The following is a 21,874-nucleotide window of genomic DNA, read 5'->3' on the forward strand; positions in this document are numbered from 1 at the left end:
CTTCCTCATCCTCAGCCAGCCCCAGAGGCTTCACCACTGAATGCTGAGACCCTCCCTCCACCCCCCTCCCCAGGGAGGGACAGTCTGAATAAACGAGGGTGCTTAACGGCCTGCGGTGCCATAAAGTTTTAGAGCTGTGTGCCGGAATGAGCAGGTTCAGGCTGAGATGAATTATCCAGACCTTTTATCAAAGGAGAGTCAATAAAAACCTGAAGGAACTTGCCCCATCTCCTCAGAGTGGCCGTGTCACACCGCCGAGCCCCGTGCTCTGGAAATAGTAATCGGCGGGTGCGTCTCCCCCCAATCCATCTGCTTTCTTCCCTATGCCTTCCCTTCTCCAATGTATTCGTTTCCATGGTAACTGTGTTGTTACTGGTATGGGAGGAGTTTAATGACATTCAGAAGTACCAGATCAAGTCCATTTATATAATGGTTTGAAATACACATAATGACCTGTGGCATATAGGACACAGTGACAGTTTCAGTAACTGCGTACAGACTGTAGGATAAATAGAGCGATGTGACACTCCCCCCAACCCCCAAATCAAACGTACCAGGAATAACCACTATTCTTACTACAAGAGCAGAACTTCTCAACCATTACTCAGGAAAGGGTCTCAAAACACAACACCAAGCTGTTCTCTCGTTGAGGAAGGATGCTGGCCAGACCGTGGGTCCTCTGCACCTGCCAAGGTTTGAGCAGGGTGTCGGGTGGGGCAGGTGCAGAGGAGAGGATGCACCGTCCAGGGGAGTGGAAGGAACAGCCGTCCTGCCCTGGGATCCTCAGGCACCCCCCTCGGCCAGCCCGCGGTAGGACATGGGCTTCAAGTGCCTGTGCTTATGGCTCCTTTCTGTCTGATTCAGAAAAGACTCATTAGGCACCCACCGTGTGCCTGGTGCTAAGGGTGATGTGGTGATGAAAAACACGTAGAGGATGCCCTTATCTTAGCTCGGGTTCCCCCAGAAGCAGACCCTAAGCACAGACTCATCCAGGAGGTGCAGAAAGCGCCAGAAGGACAGTAGGGCATTGACAAGAGAAAGGGAAGGTGTCCAAAACAGAGGGTACCATCAGGTCCCTAAATGGCGGGGCAGCTGGAGCCTCATCCCAGTGGGAGGCTCTGGGAAGTGCTGTGGAATCCATGCCTCACAGTCAGGCCACCCAAGGATCAGGGTATCTACAGAGCACTCTTGCCAGTAACTGGCTGAGGGCTGCTCGGGTCGGAGTGTTCGTTCCCTGGCACTTCTGTCCTGCTCTTTGCAAGAACAGAGTGGCCTCTGCAGCTGAAGAGAAAGACCTCAGGAGAAGGGCAGCAGGTGCTGGCAGTTGGGAGTCGGCCTGAGGGATACAGGTGGGGCACTGGCAGAGTTGGCTACAGCCCCCAGGGAATTTTGAGTCCAATGGGGAGACAGGCATATAATGAAATAGCAGAAGGCAGGGTGGTGGGAGAGCTAGAGGGGTGTGCAGGTGAGATGCTCTTGGAGCACAGAAGTCGGGGGAGCCATTTGTCTGACTGCAGTAAGACTGGAGGGACTTGGGGAGAGCGGGAGAGGGGAGGGGGCACCTAGCCCACAAAGTTGTGGGGCTAGGGAGGCACTTTCACACACATGTCGTTTAATCCTCATGACATCACAAAGCGGGTGGTGTTAGCTCCATTTTGAGGACAAAGCAAGTGAGGCTCAGAGAGATTAAGTCATCTACCAAAGGAATAGAGCTAAGATTCAAACCCTGGTCTTCTTACGCCTACTCTGCTTCGGGGAGCTTTGTGTATGTGGGGAGATGGGGATGGGGTAATTCCCTCCATCACCGTCAAGGGCAGACGTGAGCAGAGCCTGTTGTGTATCCGTGTAGTTTTCTCCCCTTGGCCATGGACTGCCCACTCCCGTATCTCCCCGCATTGCACTGTCCATGGACCCGCACTCAGCCAGTCAGACAGCCCCTCTGATCCTGCCCCAGATGTAAGCTGGACTGACTGTACCTAATATTGAGTGAATTATCTGGAACTCACAGCCCTGCGGGTACAGGAAAGAGAAGAGGCAGCCTGAGATGAGGGCTTCGGTTCTAACAGGCCCCACGAGCATGCTTGCTGCCTGTCCTTGCCCTCCCTGCTCTGCCCTCCCAGCCCTGCTCCAAACCCCATTGCCTCGGAAAATACGGCGGAGGAGGGATTACGTACACGCATTTCCCTGGAGCAGCATTTCTGTCGCAGGTTAATAGTTTTTCTGTGAAATAGAGTCTGCATAGTTAAATAAGGTGGGCAGAGGCTGGGTTAACCCTGATTAAACAAGTCTCTCCTACAGAGCCTCTCAGAGCCTTTACTACGCCAAAGGGCCTGGTGAACCCCCAAAAGGAGGATACGGTTCTTGGAGTTTCCCAAACTTACTTGACCACAAAACACTTTCCCTAGAGCACGTTTTAGGACTAGGATTTCTTGGAATCCACTTTGGGACATAATGGTTTAAGGCCAGCTCTGCCGCTAACTCGTCGTGTGAGCTTTGTCAAGTAGGAATAAATGAAGCCTGCCTCATGAGGACCAGTAAAATAACAGGGGATGAAAACTCTTTACAAACCATAAAGGAAATGGTGCCATTGTTTTTTTACATAAAAGATGGTGCTATTGTTTATTCACATAAAACAAACACACTGAGTTTCCCAGAGAACATTTCATTCGGAGTCCAAAATAATAGTAATAATAATAATAGTAATTAATAATGTTTTTTAAGTAATAAGTTCTGCTCCTGACTAGGCATGTGACCTTGACCTTGATCTCTCTTGACCTATGTTTTCTCATCTGCAAAATGGGTGTACTCACGATGCTAGCTCTCTTTCCTCCGTGAATTTGTTGCAATGATAAAATATGCACAATGGTTGTACGGGTGCTTTGAGAAGCATAAAGCACCATAAAATGCAAGGCATTATTATTAGTGCTCCAGGTTAACACCCTCAATTCCATCCCACCTGTGCTCAGGCCAAAACAGGAGACGTGCTGGGGGAGGGGATCGGCTAGTGGGAGACATAACGATGACTAATAATTTTCATCCATATTTATGATGTTAGGAGCCTTGTGTGAGCATGTCGCTGAGGGGAGAGAATGAATATTTCATGAGTGGGCACTAAATGTAGTATTAAGATGAGATGGACAGAAAGAGCCCCACTTGCCTCCGCCTCCAGGTGCAGCTGGGAAGTCAGCACACGTCCAGGCTCATGAGTGGCTCTGGGGAGCAGGGCAGCCAGTCACGAGGGAAGAGCACAGCCCTCAGCACAGATGGGGAGCCGTCCAGCTCGGAGTGGCCGGGGGACTCCTGTCCGGGGAAGCAGGAGAGCCAGCGCCCACTCCATATTCCAGCTGGGTAGCCTTGGGCAAGTGACTGTCACCAACCTGGGCCTCCACTTCCACGCTGTAAAATGGGGTGATAAGATCAGCCCTGCACGGCTGCAAGGTCTCAATCCAAGCTCGACTGTTTGGAAGACGGCTTTGCAATGCACTCAGGTGGGAAGTGTTATTATTCATGGATTCACTTGACCACAGCTGTTGAACATCTACCCTGTGCCGATCACTGCCACGGTCACAGTGTTCCAAACACTGCGTTCATCACTTTATACACATCACCTCGTTTAATCACCACCATGATCCTGAGAGGTATCTGTTATTACTCCCATTTTCTACATGAGGAAAGAAAACCCGGGAAAGATAAATAACTTGCCCAAAGCCATACAGCTACTAAATGGCAGAGTCCGGGGTGGTATGAAGCCAAAACCCTTCATTCTGCACCGACGGCCCATCTTTGTCTGTACTTCTGCAGAACTGGTAGGTACCCAGCCTCCACCCGCCAGCAATTCCCTATTCCGTTCATGCCTGTGCTCCCCCTACCTGCCTTGCCATCCCCTCTTGGCCCTCCAGGATACCCTCCCTTTGTTTTCCAACCCCTACTCCCTTCCTCCAAGCCTCTTTTAAAAGGTCTGTCTCCCGTACAGTGGTCACCCCGAGGATCTAATTTCTGTCCCCATCCATCAAGACCTTTGCCTCCCAAGACCCTGGGCAACCTGTATCTCTTATCTGGACCAACCATCGAGTGGTGTAAAGATTGAACACCTCGCCCTTAAATGCCCTCAGAAGATAAAGCAAGGACAGATGGGGCAGTGCCAGGGATAAACCCAGCCAAGTCTTCCCCGCCTCCTGATGGATGCCTCTGGAGGAGGCTCCTGGCTCTCTCCATCCACCCCACAGCATGAAGACACCCCCATCCCTGCAAATCTCTTCCCTATAGGGCATAACTTCCATGTTGTCTCGGCTCAGCCCTCCTCCAGAGATGAAGAGATTGTTTTAAACCTGCCGCTCCAGCACCTCTGCTTCTGGCTTCCAACGTCATTAAGTTTCATTATAACGAATAAACACCACAATGACATTTATAAGTTACCACTGAGCACAGAAGCACAAATATGAAGCAGATAAACTGGATTTGATCCAAATAATTACTGCAGGCAATATTGGGCTTAGTTTGAGCTGGCAGCCAGGTACCGAGTAATTTATTAGATTGCGTAAGGCAATGTTGCACGTTGCGTTTTTCATTATTGTGTCTCTTCCCCTCTCCGCGGTCTAAATAGGTTAGAGGAGTTTAGACAGTGCACTGCCAAACAAAGACAGACTTTGCTCACGCAGATGGAGGCTGGGAAGTGTCCAGGAATGGCTGCTTCCTGACCAGCACAGCACTTGCGAGAGAAGAGAGGGGTTCAGATTATCTCGATGCTGCCAGCCAAGGACAGTTCCCTCTACCCCGCACCCACTGGCCCAGATACAGAAAGAGGCCCAATGGAGGGAATAAATGGAAGGGCTGGATGGAGCCCCCAGGACACCAGGCCTGGTTCCTGCTGCTGGCTTCCTGCTGAGTTCCTATGTGTTCAGCCAAAGACCCTCTCTACCAAAAGGCCCTCCATAGCCCCGGGCAGCCCCGGGCAGCCGCAGGCCCCAGTCCCAGACCTCTCCTGCAATAAAGAAAGGGGAAGGAAGCAGTCTGCAAGCCAACTCTGCGAAACAAAGCAACGAGAGCTGGCTACCAGCTGCCACCTCCCTGCCGAGCCCAAACTCATAAAGTTTGATTCAGGGGGTTACAATACCTCCTATTCTGAGTCCCTCCTGCCCCATTCTCCAGCCTTAGTAAATTACCCAATAAGCAGCAAGGACCTGTCCTTATTGTGCAGTTAAACGGTAGTTGCCCAGTAAATCCTGAGCAGAGTACTAACGGTGATATACAGTAACTAATTACGGACATGAATTCTCTCCCCAAGACACCAAGTGGTACCAGATATTGTTACATTTCGGGGAGGAGGCTTGAAAGCTGCTCTGTTCTCTCCAGTGAAGCCATGAGTAACTCTCCTATTAAAGGAGTCGGCCCCTCCAGGGGCACTCCAGGCTGGAAACAGAGACGTCCTGGGAGAGCCTTCTCCCAGGAAGACTCCCATTCGCTGCCCCCAATCCCGTGCCCAGTAGAAGGCTGGGCACCAACTGGTCCTCCTTGGGTCACCTTTACAACAGAGAAGACGCTCCGCATCACACAGGCCGTTTCAAAGGCCCAAAGCTCCAGCCGTGTAGGGAATGGAAGTCATTCCTCACACGGCCCTGGATTGAGCTAAGAGAGCTATTTCAGGGGGTCGCCTATGCAAAGGGCTTCTGAACAAGGATGCAGCAGGGTGGCCCGTGCCTCTGCCTGGGTGTGGATGACTTTTGCCCTAAACTGTCACTTACGGAGCCGATCTCAGGCCCAGGGGTTCCCCGGGAGGATCACAGGTCTCTTGGCTGATTGTGGTCTGCAGGTGGGACAGGGCCTGTGGCCAGCGGCAAGAAGCAGATGTCCCGTCCGCTTCCTGTGTGTTTTGGGAGCACAGCTGGGGGCAGCTGGAGGACACGGTAGCCAGCCTTTGCTTTCTGAAGAGGAAACCACACAGCTCAAACACTCTCTGGGCTTACCGGGGACTGTCTAGCAAACAAAGGCCCATAACTCGGGTCAGATGGTTCAGATACCAGCCTCCAGCGCACACGGTGACCTTGGGTGGGTTTCTTAACCTCTCTGAGCTTCCGTTTCCTAATCCATAAAGTGGGATTGATTCTCTCAACACCTCGGGATTACTGAAGTGAAATAGCTTGCCTGCAATTGAGGCTACTGCTTCCAAGGAGTAGCCCGTCCCACCCCATCCTTCTGCAACGCCTGGGCTCAGTGACCCAGCCTCAGCCTCCTGGAAAGGAAGACAAGCCCTCAGCCCATCTGGCACCCCCCAGCAGCCTGCACACTCCCTCGCCTTCCTCTCAAGGTGCTTCCAGCACAAAATCTCTCCCTTACCAACATCTCCACTTCAAACAATCAAAACAAAGACAGGGCAGTAATTGCAAGTTAGTTTTATTTTGTTTCCTTTGCTGCGGCATTCTCAGGGTTGACGCAAATAATCTGAGCCCTTCCCAGGGCCACTGTTAGGTGGTGACAGGAGAGGCCATGTGACACAGAAGAGGGCTGGCATGGGGCATACACTTGCATTAGGACCTTGGCTTGTCATCACTTTGAACCTCGACATTCAAGTGTCTACATCAGGACTGATGACAGAATCTTCTTGACAGGGTGTCAGGGGAGTAAGTTAAGTAAAATAATGTAAGTGAAGAGCTTTGTGATGTATACAGCATACACAAGAGTTAGTTGTGGTTAATATCCTAGAGCAGCCAGAAGACAAGACCCAGAATCCCAGGGCTGTGAGAAGAAGAATCGCCTTTTTAATTAGACACATATATAGTCAGCTCTCAGTTATCTGTTGGCAAATATCCCCATTCCTGGCAAATGCTCTCACGAAGATGCTTAATGAAGTCCTCTGTTAACATTTCACAGCTTCTTATTTTTTTCTTATTTGCATGCAGCCCAAAGGGAATGAAAGTCCTTTAAAGGCAAAATCAGCTAAGATCTCCATCCCCTCCTGAAGAAAGTGTGAGCCATAAAGACAGCAAGCTGGGGAGGGTGAGTGGACGAGTACCAGGGGTGATGTTTTCCACCCAGCTGAGCAGGAGGCCGGAGGGAGCTTCATCGCTGGGTTTTTGTGGCTTTTCATAAGTATTAAAAATTCCCAGTACATCAAACACATCCATATTCAAACATGAATACCAAAATGCATTCCAACGTTGAAAATAAATGTTACTTAGGATTATTCATTATTTTGAAATGTCCATCATTTTGGATTATGCACACTCTTGCTCCTCTCCATTAACAAAGATCATGAAGAGTGGATTGTCAAAACTACAATGAGGTACCAACTCACATCAGTCAGAATGGCCATCCTTAAAAAGTCTACAAATAACAAAGGCTGGAGAGGGCGTGGAGAAAAGGGAACCCTCCTACACTGTTGGTGGGGATGTAAGTTGGTGCAGCCACTGTGGAGAACAATATGGAGGTTCCTCAGAAAACTAAAAATAGAATTACCATACGATCCAGCAATCCCACTCCTGGGCATGTATCTGGACAAAACTATAATGCAAAAAGATACACGCACCCCTATGTTCACAGCAGCACTATTCACAATAGTCAAGACATGGAAACAACCTAAATGTCCATCCACAGAGGAATGTATAAAGAAGACGTGGTATATATGCACAATGGAATACTACTCAGCCATAAAAAAGGAACAAAATAATGCCATTTGCAGCAACATGGATGCAACTAGAGATTATCATACTAAGTGAAGGAAGTCAGAAAGATAAAGGCAAATACAATATGATATCACTTATTGTGGAATCTAAAATATGACACAAACGAACCTATCTACAAATCAGCAACAGACTCGTAGACATAGAGAACAGACTTGTGGTTGCCAAGGGCGAGGTGGGTGGCGGGGGGTTGGGGGAGGGATAGACTGGGATTTGGGGGTGCAAATAGTTAGTAGATGCAAATTATTACATATAGAATGGATGGACAAGAAGGTCCTACTGTACAGCTCAGGGAACTCTATACACTGTCCTGGGATAAACCATCATGGAAAAGAATATTTAAAAAAATGTATATATATGTATAACTGAGTCACTTTGCTGTACAGCGGAAATTAACGCAACATTGTAAATCAACTCTACTTCAATTTAAAAAAACAAGAAGAGTGGATTGTATTTGGGCTCTAAGAGGGGAGAAATTCAGGACATTGCACTGAGATGATCTGCTTCCAATCAGGAAGGTCTTCAGCAGCCACGAGAAGATTCTTCCATAAACACCAGGTCTGAGTTGCTGTCCCTAATGCAGCGCGAGTGAGTGACCCAGAAGTAACCCGTGCTTCAAGGCCAGGCTGCCTCAGCCACAGTGTCCCCTGGATCCCCAGGCCTGCTTTGCACCTGTCAGTGGGACACAGCAATGTTACCCTTCCTGGAACACCTGGAGACCAGCAAAACTGCCCAGGTCCTTCTGATTCCGGGAGCATTTAACAGAGGGACCTTGGGATCCACTGCAGGGGGCCAAGGGGCCAGACTCTGTCCTTCCATCTCCACCCCAGTTCTGTCTCCAACCACGTTATACACCGAGGTTCCACACAAGATTCCATCAACAAAAGGGTATGTGCACTAAAAAAAGTGTGGGAGCTACTGACCTCATCCAGTAACTTCACTGTGCAGCTGAGAAAACCACGGGATGCTCAGAGACAGACAGCAGCTTGACCAAGGCCACACAGGGACAGAGCCAAGATGGGAAAGAATGCTGTCCCTCTCAGCCTGGGCTGTTTGCATACAACAGTGCTTCTCAGAGGTGGACCAAAAACCACCTGGGAAGCTGTGAAAATCCAGATTCCTTGGCCCAGCTCAGACCCACCATCTTGAAATTTCTGGCTTGAAGCCCAGGAAACTGTATTTTTAGCAAGTTCCCCAGGTGATTCTCATGCATACAGAAGTTTTAGAACAACCCGCAACTGGCAAGGCCTATACCAGCATAAAAATGATTTTTTTAAGATGTTTGTTTTTTAAAAAATGATTTAGGGGCTTCCCTGGTGGCGCAGTGGTTAAGAATCTGCCTGCCAGTGCAGGGGACACGGGTTCGAGCCCTGGTCCGGGAAGATCCCACATGCCGCGGAGCAACTAAGCCCGTGCGCCACAACTACTGAGCCTGCGCTCTAGAGGCCATGAGCTACACCTACTGAGCCCGTGCACCTAGAGCCCATGCTCCGCAACAAGAGAAACCACCGCAATGAGAAGCCCACGCAACGCAATGAAGAGTAGCCCCCGCTCGCCACAACTAGAGGAAGCCAGCGTGCAGCAACAAAGACCCAACACAGCCAAAAATAAATAAAAATAAAAGTAAATTTTAAAAAGTGATTTAGGACATAGATATTCCCCAAATAGACCAAATGGTCTTAGGAGATTTGCTTTTACTTCCTTGTGCCTCAGTTTTATTTTTTTGGGCCTTAGGCCCTCCCCCAAAATAAGACTTTGGATAAATCAGAACACAGAACATTAGGGCTGAAAGGGGGTACCTAAGGGATTGACTTCTAGTCTAAACCCTGCATTTACAGATGGGAGTTGAGTCTCAGAGATGGGAAGGGTCAGGCCCAAGAGCACACAGCTAAGAGGTGGCAGACACAGCACCAAACTGGTACCTTCTGGGCCTGGGTGCTCATGGCTTCCTATGTCCGGACAGCATCTCTTATAAAAGGGAACAAGACTCGCTGGACTTCCTAGGGTCCGGGATCCACGGCCCCGCCTCCAGCCTAACCCGGTGGTTCCCAAGCTGCTGTGCTCTAAGAGGGCACCATAGGAGCTCTGTCTGCCTGTAACTGATGCCTACAGCTACCTCTCAGGCTAATGACAGTCCATCACCGCTCTTCAGCCCCACTTTATTTCATGCTGCTCCCTACCCTCCCCCAACAATGGTTCAGTGAGCACATATTCCAATCCGGAAGACACAAGAGCCCGAGACTCAGAGAAATAAGGGGGCTTAGCCTGGGCCCCTGGCCAGCCAGCAGCAGGCCTGAGATGACCTCCAGCGTCCTAGTCTTCAGAGGCTGCCCGAGTGTCTCCCATCTCTACCTTCCCCCATCGCCACCACCAAAGCCCACACTGCTCTGCCCTTCCCATCTCGGTCAGACTCCAGGATGACCACAGGCAGGGATGGATGGGCTCCTTCACAGGCACCGACGCGCCAGTATTTCCAGCAGCCCTTATCAGTGTCTTCTTGGCATCCAGAACTTGGCTGAATGGATGGAAGATCACCTCTCCCAGCCACTAATGAACTCAGGGCAGGCTCGGGCTGGGGCTACAGGCTGATAATCAGAAGGCGAAGGATTTATAGTGCCTTTGGAGTCACCTGCCTCGGCCAGCCCCATTGTTTTTCATTAGAGCCCCACGCTGTCCTGGATAACCTTGGCAGACTGCGTGTCCTAGGGAGAGCCGTGTGGGGTTGGGAGGATCACAGGCTCTCCGGCTGCCCCAGCTCAGGCAAGGAACGAGGTGGGAGAACGCGCCCACCGTACTTCTGCCCCTCATCCAGCCCTGGGAAGAGTAGTCACTCTCTCCCGTGTAAGCCCCAATAAAAATTCAGCACAATTTCTGGAACGTTCATGATATTGGCAAGCTTCCCCACCTGTGTTTCAGAGTCAAGGCTACCAACAGCTGCAGATGGCAATGCTGGGGTTGAAAGCCCCTCTCCCAGCAGAGGTCCAGAAGGAACAGACAACGGAGAGAAGGCTTGTCTTCCACCCCTGCCTATTCTTCTGGCTTCTCTGTATTTCCAATCCTGATCCAAAGGAAGGAGATTGACCTCTTTCCATCCCAACAGGGCTCTAAGCCTGTGCAGACCTTGACAGGAGTTAGACGTGCCACCCGAGGCAGTTGCCCCCAGTACTCCCAGCCTGGAGCAACCGTGTCCCTCTTAGTCACATCAACACCTATAACTTTCCAAATTTGCAGATGAGTTCTCAGGTCAACACCCAATGAGAGGACACGTAGTGAAAACACTTCTCCCACTGCCTGAGCCATAGTGATGCTCAGTAAGTGTGAGTGAATCCCACCTTCTTCCGCCAGACCCAAGGATCCAACTACAACCAGGGCATCTTCTCTCTTCTCCTGAGCGATTCCGGGCCCCTCTCCACAAACATATTTACAACTGAGCTCACTGCCCTCCCCCAAACCTGCTTCTTCCCCTGAGACAGCAGCGGTTCCAGCAATCACCCATTCACCCCGTTCTGCAGGCCAGGGAGAGGGGGGCCTTTAGCCCTCCATCCTCCTCGTCCCACCTCAAGTGCTATCAGTTCTACCTCCGTTGGCTCCTAAATCCATTTCCTTCTTTCCGTGGCTGCAGCTTCAGCCTGAGCCCTTGTGAGCAAAATTCTCCTCATCAGTCTTCCTGCCTTCAGGTTATCCTCCTTCCCCAGCCCTCCTCACTGTGGCCACTGTCATCATTCTCAAACTCAGACCTGAGCCTGTGGGTCAAAACCAGTAATGATTTCTCATCAGTGCAAACTTCTTAGCGTGCACTCCAGGGCCTACGCAGCTGGACCTACGACGCTCTCTCGATACACATCCTACATGCACAGAGACCACGCGCCCGTCACACCAGGCTCGCGGTGAGAGGGCATGCAGGACCCTGTGAGCTTTCCTCAAAGTGTCCTGTTCATTCTCACAAACAACCCAACAAGCATGATTACCATCCTATGGGGAAACTGAGGTTCAGAGTAACTAAGAAATTTGCCCAGGGACGCACAGCTGTAACAGCAGAGCCAGAGATCACGCCTGGACCGTGTGGAGTCCGTGCTTTTATTCCCTGAACACGTTCTGACCTCCTCGCTTCCCTTACGCCGTCCCCATCCCAGGGAACATTGCCTCCTTGCCCTCACCTTGCTTACCCTTCCAGGCCATTTCCGAAGCCAGCCCTTTGGCAACTCCTTTCCCCATTCTCCCAGAAGGAAAAATCTTTCTTCCTTGGGACTTTCTTTTTTTATTATTATTATATAAGTTTCAGGGGAACACATAGTGATTCACAATTTTTTTTTATTATTAGTTAATTTATGTATTTATTTATTTTTGGCTGCACTGGGTCTTCGTTGCTGCATGTGGGCTTTCTCTAGTTGCGGCGAGCAGGGGCTACTCTATGTTGCGGTGCACGGGCTTCTCATTGCGGTGGCTTCTCTTGTTTCGGAGCACGGGCTCTAGGCATGCAGGTCTCAGTAGTTGTAGCATGTGGGCTCAGTAGTGTGGCTCGCGGGCTCTAGAGCGCAGGCTCAGTAGTTGTGGTGCACAGGCTTAGTTGCTCTGCGGCATGTGGGATCTTCCCGGACCAGGGCTCGAACCCGTGTCCCCTGCATTGGCAGGCAGATTCTTAACCACTGCGCCACCAGGGAAACCCTAGTGATTCATAATTTTTAAAGGTTATACTCCATTTATAATTATTAAAAAATATTGGCTATATCCTCTGTGTTGTAGAATACATCCTTGCAGCTTATTTATTTTATCCACAGTAGTTTGCACCTCTTAATCCCCTCCCCCTCTCTTGCCCCTCCCCCCTTTTCTCTCCCTTCTGGTAACCAATAGTTTGTATCTGTGAGTCTGTTTCCGGTTTGTGATATTCTTAGGACTCTATACCTCCCTTGGGGCACCTTTTATTTTAGTTCCCTGTGCACATACTTGTCGCCTCCAGACGCTAAGCTCCTTGTCGTGCAAAATACATCAGTCCCTCCCCTGCATCCCCACACCTGGCCAGGGGTCTTGGAGATTGACGGGGTGGGACCTGCCCCTGTGTGTGGCCAATGGCACATCGCTGGTACCATTACACCCCATAATGATCAGTTTTATTATTAGTCAGGGGGCTAGGACGTAACCCCATAACCCCCAATCCCGCTCCCCTGAGTAGGTCACAACAGGGCATTCCAGAAATTCCCCAAAACTCATTCTCCTGCATTAAGAGCTGGCCCTGTGCTGAGCCACAGGACAGCAGCAGAAGTCAAGACTTGGGCCTCCAGGCACGATCTGAGCCATCCTGCCCTGGTCCTTTCCCACCCGCCTGGCATTGTTGGTGTCGGCTGAGCGCTGAGCTGCCTCCTGCCTCCCCTCCCTTCCACCCATCTGTTCGCTTCTTGGACCCTGTGCAGCTTCCCTTAATCTCATAAGAGACAATTTGCGTGCTCCGGGCTGGGAAAAACCTGGCAACAAATAATCCCCGGTACAAGTATTCTTAAGCCTTCCCCAATTGGTCACTAATAGCAGAGCAGACGGTGACATTTGCGCCTTTTCTGCATGGCTGACCAGGTAGCTCCGGGAGGCTGAAGCCAGTAAAGGCAGGGCTGCAGGAGGCTCAAATGCTCACCTCTCTCACCTGCATGACTCATGGGAAGAAGCAGATTCTAATCGGTCCAACTTCAGATTTGCAAAGCCTCCTTTCCCATCCCTGGGACCCCTCGTGGCTCCAGTTTTAATAGTCCTGGGCTCAGGAAAGACTCACAAATAGTGACGAAAATTAGAACAAACCTTTATGAAACACCTTGTGTGTGCCCAGATCATTTACACATGTGGCCCCTCAACCTCGCGGCAGCTTTGCAAGATAGGTGTGTCACGCTCATTTTACAAATGGGGAAAGAGAGGCTCAGAGTGGGTGAGGAATGTGCCCCACATCATACTGCTAGTGACAGGGCTGGAGTTCCTTCCCAGGCCTGCCTGGGTCTGTGTTTTTTCCACTGTCCAGGACCCAGGCCCTGGCAGGTGACCCGTTAGGTACTCAAAGTGGGTCCCTGACGTTACCCGTCACTCACACCTTTGCTTGTAGTTTTCCTCCCACAGAAGGCCATCTTTCTTCCATCACATCCCCGTACCCTGATTCCTCCTCCAGGAAGCCCCTCTGTTTCTTCTCCCCACCCCTACGCTTGCAGCAGGCCTTTCTTAAAGCCCAAAAGAACTCTATGTGACCTCTTTGTGAGACCCATCACCTTCTCCCTCACTGTCTAGGAACTTGGGTCAAGTGCGGCCGTGCACAGACTCTCAGTAAGTTTCACTGAATGTCCTGGGAGTTGCAGCAAGCAGGACTTCAGCCGGGCTGCCCCCGCCTTCAGGAACGGGGTGGCACGGATGCTCCCTAGGGCATCAGAGAAGTCCTTACTCCACCTGCTCCTGGACCCCTGGGCATCCTCGGGGCATCACTCGGCCTCTCCCTCCTTGCCATTCCCTCCCCGCTGAAGGAGCAAGTGAGGGCGGCTGTGCACCGGGCTCCATAAAAGCCAGGCAAGCTTACCAGGTGGCCCTGACATTCCTGTCCAGGTCTGGCTGGGATTAACCCTAAGGGCAGTGGGCACCTCCCCTCCGCCTGCTACTGGAGCAAAGGCCTGGCCAAAGTGCCCAGAGAGACGGGAGGAGGACGGTGAGCTCACTCCACACCATCTCCCGAGGGGGGCTGCAGGGGATATGGGGACATCTGCACCCCTGCTCCCCGCATCAGGCTTCGGTGCAGAGTTTGCCCTGAGGCTGTCTCTCCTGTTACGCTAACTAACCCCACACCCCTTGCTCTCTGCACTAGTGCATGCGGACCCCACAGAGAGCTGCCTCTCATACCAGCATGGGACCACCTGACCACCAGATCAGTGACTGGGGAGAGGCACAAACACATATGCCTGTAGGGGTGGCAACAGACTTACGACACTGCAGTACCAGAATGTGTCCCCAGGAGATCTGGGGTTGACAATTATCCGAGGCAGGGATGGGTGAGCGCCATGGTCCCTCTGAGCCTGGTAGGCAGGACCCCGGCCACCATGGGTGTGGCTCACTGGGCCCTCTTCCTACCTGTTCTACACACACACATACACATAGACACGCACACACACGCACACGCACAGCCAGAGTCAGGCCGCAGCACCACGAGCTCCTGGAACCTTAAAGCCTTAAAGATTGTCCAGACCACAGTCCCTTCCAGGGGTCTCCAGTGACCCTGACAGCAGAGGGAGGCCTTGGCCTTCTCAGCCTACATTTTAGTCCCAGAAAAAATTCCACCACGCTCCCCCCCAAGTTCTAAACCAGAGGCTTTCAAAGATTCTGAAAGAATAAGAAGAGTTTGTTCAAGCAAAATTGTAAGTGGTTGACAAGGAATAGAAGCAGAAAAGGTCTGACTGGAGAAGGGGTGAGGCCTAGAAGTCAATTCATTCAGCCCCACAGACACGCATGCGTGCGCGCGCGCGCGCACACACACACACACACACACACACACACACACACACACACGTGCATACACCATGGCAGCCAGGCCCCTGGAGCGCGGCTGTAAAGGCATCACTCAGGGTGATCTGGCCCTTATCACCTCAGCCAGCAAAGTGCCTCTTCCCTCCCCAGGAAGTAACTGGGAATTGGGGGGGGGGGACCTCAGATCGGGGGGCCAGAGGTGTGTGAGCTCATAGAGACTCACGGGGTCTTCAGCGTTTTAAGTGTTTTCCTGGAAGACAGTGGGGACCTCCCCGCGCCCGATGGTGATGGCTCTCTCCATGCTAAGGTGTGCTGCGAGGCCCCAGAAAGAGACTGAGGCGAGGGGCTGGGCGGTCAGGGCCGGCAGGGGCGGCCCCTTCGGAGAGCCTGGTGGACTGATGGAGAAGAGGGAGAGAGCGGGGGATGGGGCGCTTTGGAGAACAGTCTAGGGAAGGCACGAGAGAGGTGCTGAGCAGAAAGCAGAGGGCAGGGAGCGGCCAGCAGCAGGACAGGGCAGCAGGGCTGCAGGAGGGGAGGCCCCAGGCTGTGCTGGTGCGGGGGGTGGGGGACCTGAGCCCTCCAGGGGCTTCTCCCGCCGCCCCTCCCCCGCCCTGGGCCAGGCTGCACCCGCACCTGTCCGTCCCAGCGCTGGGGAGATGAGGGTCTTCCCCCCACCGGCCGCCACCCCTACGCCTCCTCCCCCTCGCCAACCGTCAGTGCCCGCCTCCATCCCCATCCTGACTCAGAGCCCGCCCGCGGGGCACACGCGCCGCTGGGCTCGTCAAGATGGGGCTCCTCAGAGCCCTCCCTCCTCCTCGTCCTTCCAGCTGGAAGCAGCCCCCGCTTCCCGAGGTTTGGCGAGAAGGCTCCAAAGGCCCCACCTGTTCAGACTTCCGCCTCTGCCGCTGCCCCTCACCTGCTGCCTCACACCTGCCTGCTCACCCCTAATCCTGACTCAGCAAACCTTGAGGGGGTCACGTTCCCTTTCTGGGCTCGGTGGGGAGATGCAGACTCCCTCCCCTGCCTCTGTGCTGTAGAGGTCTGTTGCAGAGTTGGTGAGAAGCTCTCTTGGCCTGGGCAGGACACGGCAGCCTGGGCGTGCCAGGTGACACGCAGGCCGGGGCAGTCGCCTCAGAGGCTCTGAAATGGCCCCGGGACCACAGTTCTGCAGGGCCCTTCCCTTCCTGGGACAGAACCATCCTCCCAGGAAGGGAACAGGAAAGATGGCCTGCATCCACCTCCAGGATCACCTCCCCCTCCGTCTAACCCACCAAATGTGTGAGAGCTCCAGATGCGTTTCCACCCGGCCCTCTCCTTTAACATCTCCTCGAGACTTTTCAGTTCTGGCCAAGGACGAGGGGAAGGAGGTCTCAGGGGGGTTCTATGAGTTCCCCGAAGCTGAGGTCTAGTGAAGGACCTCAGGATGAGGCCCTGAAACAGGACTGCTGGGCCTGCTGCCCCTTCTCCACCACTCAGCACTCTGGGTCCCCGTACAACCTCATGTTCCCGTGGGTCTCGTGTGGTACCCATTTCATAAGACTGACTATGGAGAGAATTCAATCAGATAACCTCTTAACACATGGTTTACATTCAATGAAAGTCAGTTATTATTAATTCTATAATAATAAAAATACTATGAATAATATATAACTAGTTATATAATATTTATATAACAGTATTATATTAATAATGACTAGCTGTATAACAGTAAGTACCAATAAATACTACACCTCCTTTCTTCTGAACACCCACCCCCATGGTGGCCAGCACTGGAGTCCACTCTGAACCTTAACTCTGCTGGGAGGAGGCTATGTAAACTTAGGGAAGAACCAAGAAAGCGCTTTTTCTCCAAAGATCCTCTGCCTCTCTTTAGATGGTCTGAGGGAGCTGCTCGGTCGGTGGGATGAGTACTTGTTTGAGAATCAAAATCCAGGTTCCAGGCCCTTAATTCAATAGCCAATGTGGGATAGTGGAAAGAAAACAGGGTTTGCAACCAGAGACACTTTTGTTTAAATTACACCTGGGCACACTGTGTGACCTTGAACTACACCTGGGCCCACTGTGTGACCTTGAACTACACCAGGGCCCACTGTGTGACCTTGAACTACACCAGGGCCCACTGTGTGACCTTGAAGTATACCTGGGTCCACTGTGTGACTCTGGGCATGTCATTTCATTTCTAGGAGCCTCAGTTCATCTGCAAACTGTGGGTAATAACAGCTAACTAGCATTGTAGTTATATCCTCCATGAATAACTCAGTTATTTTTGTCTGGTAAAGCCTGACTCCTTGGGACGCTGGCCCTTTGCCTTTATTTCTCACCTCACTCCTCCTGTGTGGCGTGCTCAGCACAATATCTGTCTAATCAGTCGTTTATAATGTAAAAAGCATCTTTCTGCAGTGACCACAGATCTCGGGAGACAAAGCAGAGTAGGTAAGCTTCCTGGGCCACAGGCGAATTAAACCTAGTCACTAAGAGCACCAGGTGGAAAGGTAGCTGTGTCCCTGCCCTCAAGGGGTTTACCCTCTAGTTCTTACTTGCTTTTGTTTCTTTGGCATCTAACACATACAGTAGGTGCTCAATAAAGGATTGAAGACATTAAGGGAGATGGGAAGGAGGAAAAGGGGTCAGCGGGGAGGAGGAGAGAGATAGAAGACCCCCTCCTGGTGACGGGAGCTCTAGAGGTACAAGTGAAGGTCATGGGCTGAGCACTCAGCCTTCAATGATGGGCAGAGCTGGTCGGGGGGCCTGAAAGAGGGGCGAGTTCCAGGAGGGTGTAGCAGTGAGGACTGGGGCCGGGAGCCTCAGTGAAGAGCCAGCCCAGGGTTGCTACTGCTGAGCATCCAGGGAGCAGGGCGGGGTGGATTGTGGAGAAGCTTGTAATGCAGGCTGGAAGGTCAGGAACTCTCCTGCAGACAGTGGAGAGCCACCCCCTGTAAAGGGAGAGAACATGAGATAAGTGGTGATTTAGGAAGAAAAATTCAGCGCAGTACTTAAAAGGATTCATAGTCTGTTGAAAGAACCCCAGTTGAGATGATGAAGGCCTGGGCTTGGATGGTAGCTGCAGGAATGGAGAGGAAAGGGTGGATCTGGGAGATATTAAGGGGGGGAGGCTGGGCCAGACTCGGTGATGGTGACAGGTACATGTACCATGGAATACTATTCAGCCATAAAAAAAGAGTGAAATAATGCCATTTGCAGCAACATGGATGGACTTAGAGATTATCATACTAAGTGAAGTAAGTCAGACAGAGAAAGACAAATATCAAGTGATATCACTTATATGTGGAATCTAAAAAAAAACATGATACAAATGAACTTATTTACTAAACAGAAACAGACCCACAGACATAGAAAACAAACTTATGGTTACCAAATTGGAAGGGGGGAGAGCAATAAATTAGGAGTTTGGGATTAACATATACACACCACTAAACATAAAGTAGATAAACACTAAATATAAAGTAGATAAACGCTAAATGTAAAGTAGATAAACACTAAATATAAAATAGATAAACAACAAGGACCTACTATATAGCACAGGGAACTATATTCGATATCTTGTTATAACCTATAATAGAAAAGAATCTGAAAAACAATATATAAATATATATAAAACTGAATCACTTTGCTGTACACCTGAAACTAACACAACGTCGTAAATCAACTATACTTCAGTAAAAATAAATAAATAAACAGAAATAAAGCATGAGAAGGGAGGTCACACGGGCTGCCGGGCTTCACACCAGGAGAACGTCTTTGGAGAAAATGGGAAACTGAAGCAGAAACCTGGGATGGTGTTGAGTCACAAGGAGAGCAGGACACTGGCTGAGGTAGCACACGCTGCGCTCAGATCAGAGCTGCCGGATGTGGGGAGCCCAGACGTGATCACCTGGACGGATGGACCGGGTCGCATTCCCCCACTTCTCACCAGACAATGCAGTTTCTGTCTCCTGGCAGGTCTCAACAGGTGTGTGCTAGTAAACAAAGGTTCTCAAGGGGCTTCCTGTCTACGCAGTATACTGCCCAGGAGGTTATAGAAAATGATCATTTGCCTTTCACCTCTCTGGACTGGAAAGCAGGAAGTGAGGGAACCGGTGAGGAGATTCTTTGGACAAGAACCTGCCCCCGTGGTTGCACGCCGCACCCCCAAGGGCTCCTGAGCCTCAAGAGGAGGCCTCAGGGCCTGTCCCACTAGCCCATCCCTCCACCTCCTCTCCATCCTCTTGCATTGCAACCTTCATCTCCTCTAGAAGTGACACCTGACTCAGGTTCTGCTTGAGAAAGCATCTCATTGATTCAAAAGAGAGTGTTCTTAGTGGCTTGTATTTAATGCACAAAAATTAAAAGTGTGCTGGGGACTTCCCTGGTGGCCCAGTGGTTAGGACTCCATGCTTCCCCTGCAGGGGGTACAGGTTCAATCCCTGTCGGGGAACTAAGATTCCACATGCCGCCAGGTGCGGCCAAGAAAAAAAAAAAAAAATGGTCAGAGCACTAACTACGCCCTCCCCCCAAATAATTTGCCAATCATGTCCTTTGCGGCAGCTTTTTGAGACTATCCTGTGTACCCGTATCCCTCCAGAAACATTCTTTCCATAGAAAAGCCAAGGGGATCCAAACAAACAAAATGTGAAAGCCGAAAACTCTCTCTGAAGCCTGCTAGGATGGGTCGGGAGACTCTGGTCCCCTCGAGGCCTGCTCCTACTTCCCTGCCTCTCAGGGTCCCTTCCAGCGGCCCCTACCCCAACTCCTGGCTCCGAGGCAGCCTCCAAGGTGAAATCGTGACCGCGCAGTGTCCACGCCTGCTTCTGACACCCTCTCCTCCCAGCCCCTCCAGAGCCCGGTTTCCATGGTGACAGCCCCTCTTCTCCCTGGGGCGCTGCCACACCCGTCACCCTTGGGCTTCTCACCCTCGCCCCTGCCCGCACCTTGGCCTGGGGATGCTTCCTGCACTCCAGCTCTCCAGGCACCCTCACCAACACCAAGAGGAAGCGGGATTGGGGGCGGGGGAGACCAAGCCAGTTCCCACCGCAGGCCTCCCTATTCGTGGGCATTCTGGGGGCTCAGGCTCCACTGCTGAGGGCCAGCTCACCCCAACCCCCCGGCTCTCAGCTGACAACCCGATACGTCTCTCTGATCACACACTCTTTGGCAGCTATTGCTGCTGTCTTGACACTGTCCTTGCAAGGAAGGTGCTGAGATAGAAGAATGCGCTGTGAAATCATCATGAGGGCCTGGAGAAGGAGCCTCGGAGAGGACCGCTCTCCCGCGCACTCATCCTCTCTGCATCCCAGCCTCTCCCGCCCCTCTTTCTCCTCCTCTTCTCCCTGCTGCCTTCTCTCCATCTCTCTCCTCCTCTCCCCTCCTGCTCTCCTCACTCCCCTCCCTCTCTCGCTCCTTCTCCGGTCTCTCCCTCCCTTTCTCCTCTCCTCTCTTCCCTCCTTCTCTCTCTTGTTTTGGTGCCAGAAACAGTCTAATTACAACAGGGAACTTGAAGAGACAGAAAGGAAGAAAAAAAAACAAAAAACCACCCCACCACACATAGCTGATGATAATGTCCTATGAAATCTAATTTATAAAGCTCAAATCAGAATAAAAAGTGTTACTCTCACAATTCAGGGCCGATTTGATTTTTAATGAGATTCCTCAGAGACCCAGCCAAGATCTCATCAGGTTGAAAACTCAGCTACCTTCCCGCCTGCCACAGACTCTCCAGTGTGGACCTCTGTCTCTCCTCCACTGCCATCCCCAGCGCCCCTTGGAGCCACACGCCAGTGGCTCCCTTCTTAGGGCCATCTGCTGCTGACAGCTTGGCCCTAACCGTGGTCCAAGCCTGGGGCTCTGCGCCCACAAGTTGGACAGCAGCTGGTGTCCAGGACCTCTGTGGCCACCTCTGACTCTCTCCAGGTGGAAGGGCAGCCTGCCCACCAGGTTCTGTTTTCCTCGGCTGTGTATCTGCATCTGCAGAGCGGGGGGTAGGAAAGAATACAGGCTTAGACGTCATGAACCCCAGGTCAAACCCCACTCATTAGCTGTGTGACCTTGGGCAGGTTACTTTGCCTCTCTGATCTGGGTGTCTTTGCTATAAAATGGGAATAGTCCTCCTCTGAAGTGTAATTACACGGTTACAGGAGGGACAGCATGGGAAGCACAGATGGCACTGTGGGCCGGGAGCTCAGTGGACGTCAATGTCCCATGTCCTGTTGTCCATTCAGCTGTGGCGTCCCAGGGAACATGGGTCACATCACCCCCCTTCTTCAGCAATCCCTCCAGGATGAGGCGTAGGGGCCTGCATGCAGTAGATGAGAACATGGTCCTTAGAGCCAGAAAGTCTTGGATTCCCTGCCCTGGTCCTGCCGCTAGATGCTCCCTGGACAATTTAGTTAACCTCTAAGGCTCAGTGTGCCGAGTCCCTGTGAAAAGGGGTTAATAAGGCTCCACACAAGTGTTGTGGGGATGTGACAGCCACAGAGAAGGCCCACAGGGCACGTGGTGAGTCATTAACATGCGCAGCTCCTGTTACTATTTTTTTACCTCCTTGGGCCTCATTTCCTCATCTGAAAAATGGGGATAAAAATAGTACCTGCCTCATAGGTTGTTATGAGGATGAAAATATTAACAGGCTAATATTTTTAAATCTCGGAACAATGCCTGGCATATTGTACCCAATGTGGGTGTCTCTGTTTAATAAAATATGAACTGCCTACCTTAGATGGTTC

Source organism: Eubalaena glacialis, chromosome 10 (assembly GCF_028564815.1).
Source record: "Eubalaena glacialis isolate mEubGla1 chromosome 10, mEubGla1.1.hap2.+ XY, whole genome shotgun sequence".
In the NCBI taxonomy this organism is placed as follows: domain Eukaryota; kingdom Metazoa; phylum Chordata; class Mammalia; order Artiodactyla; family Balaenidae; genus Eubalaena; species Eubalaena glacialis.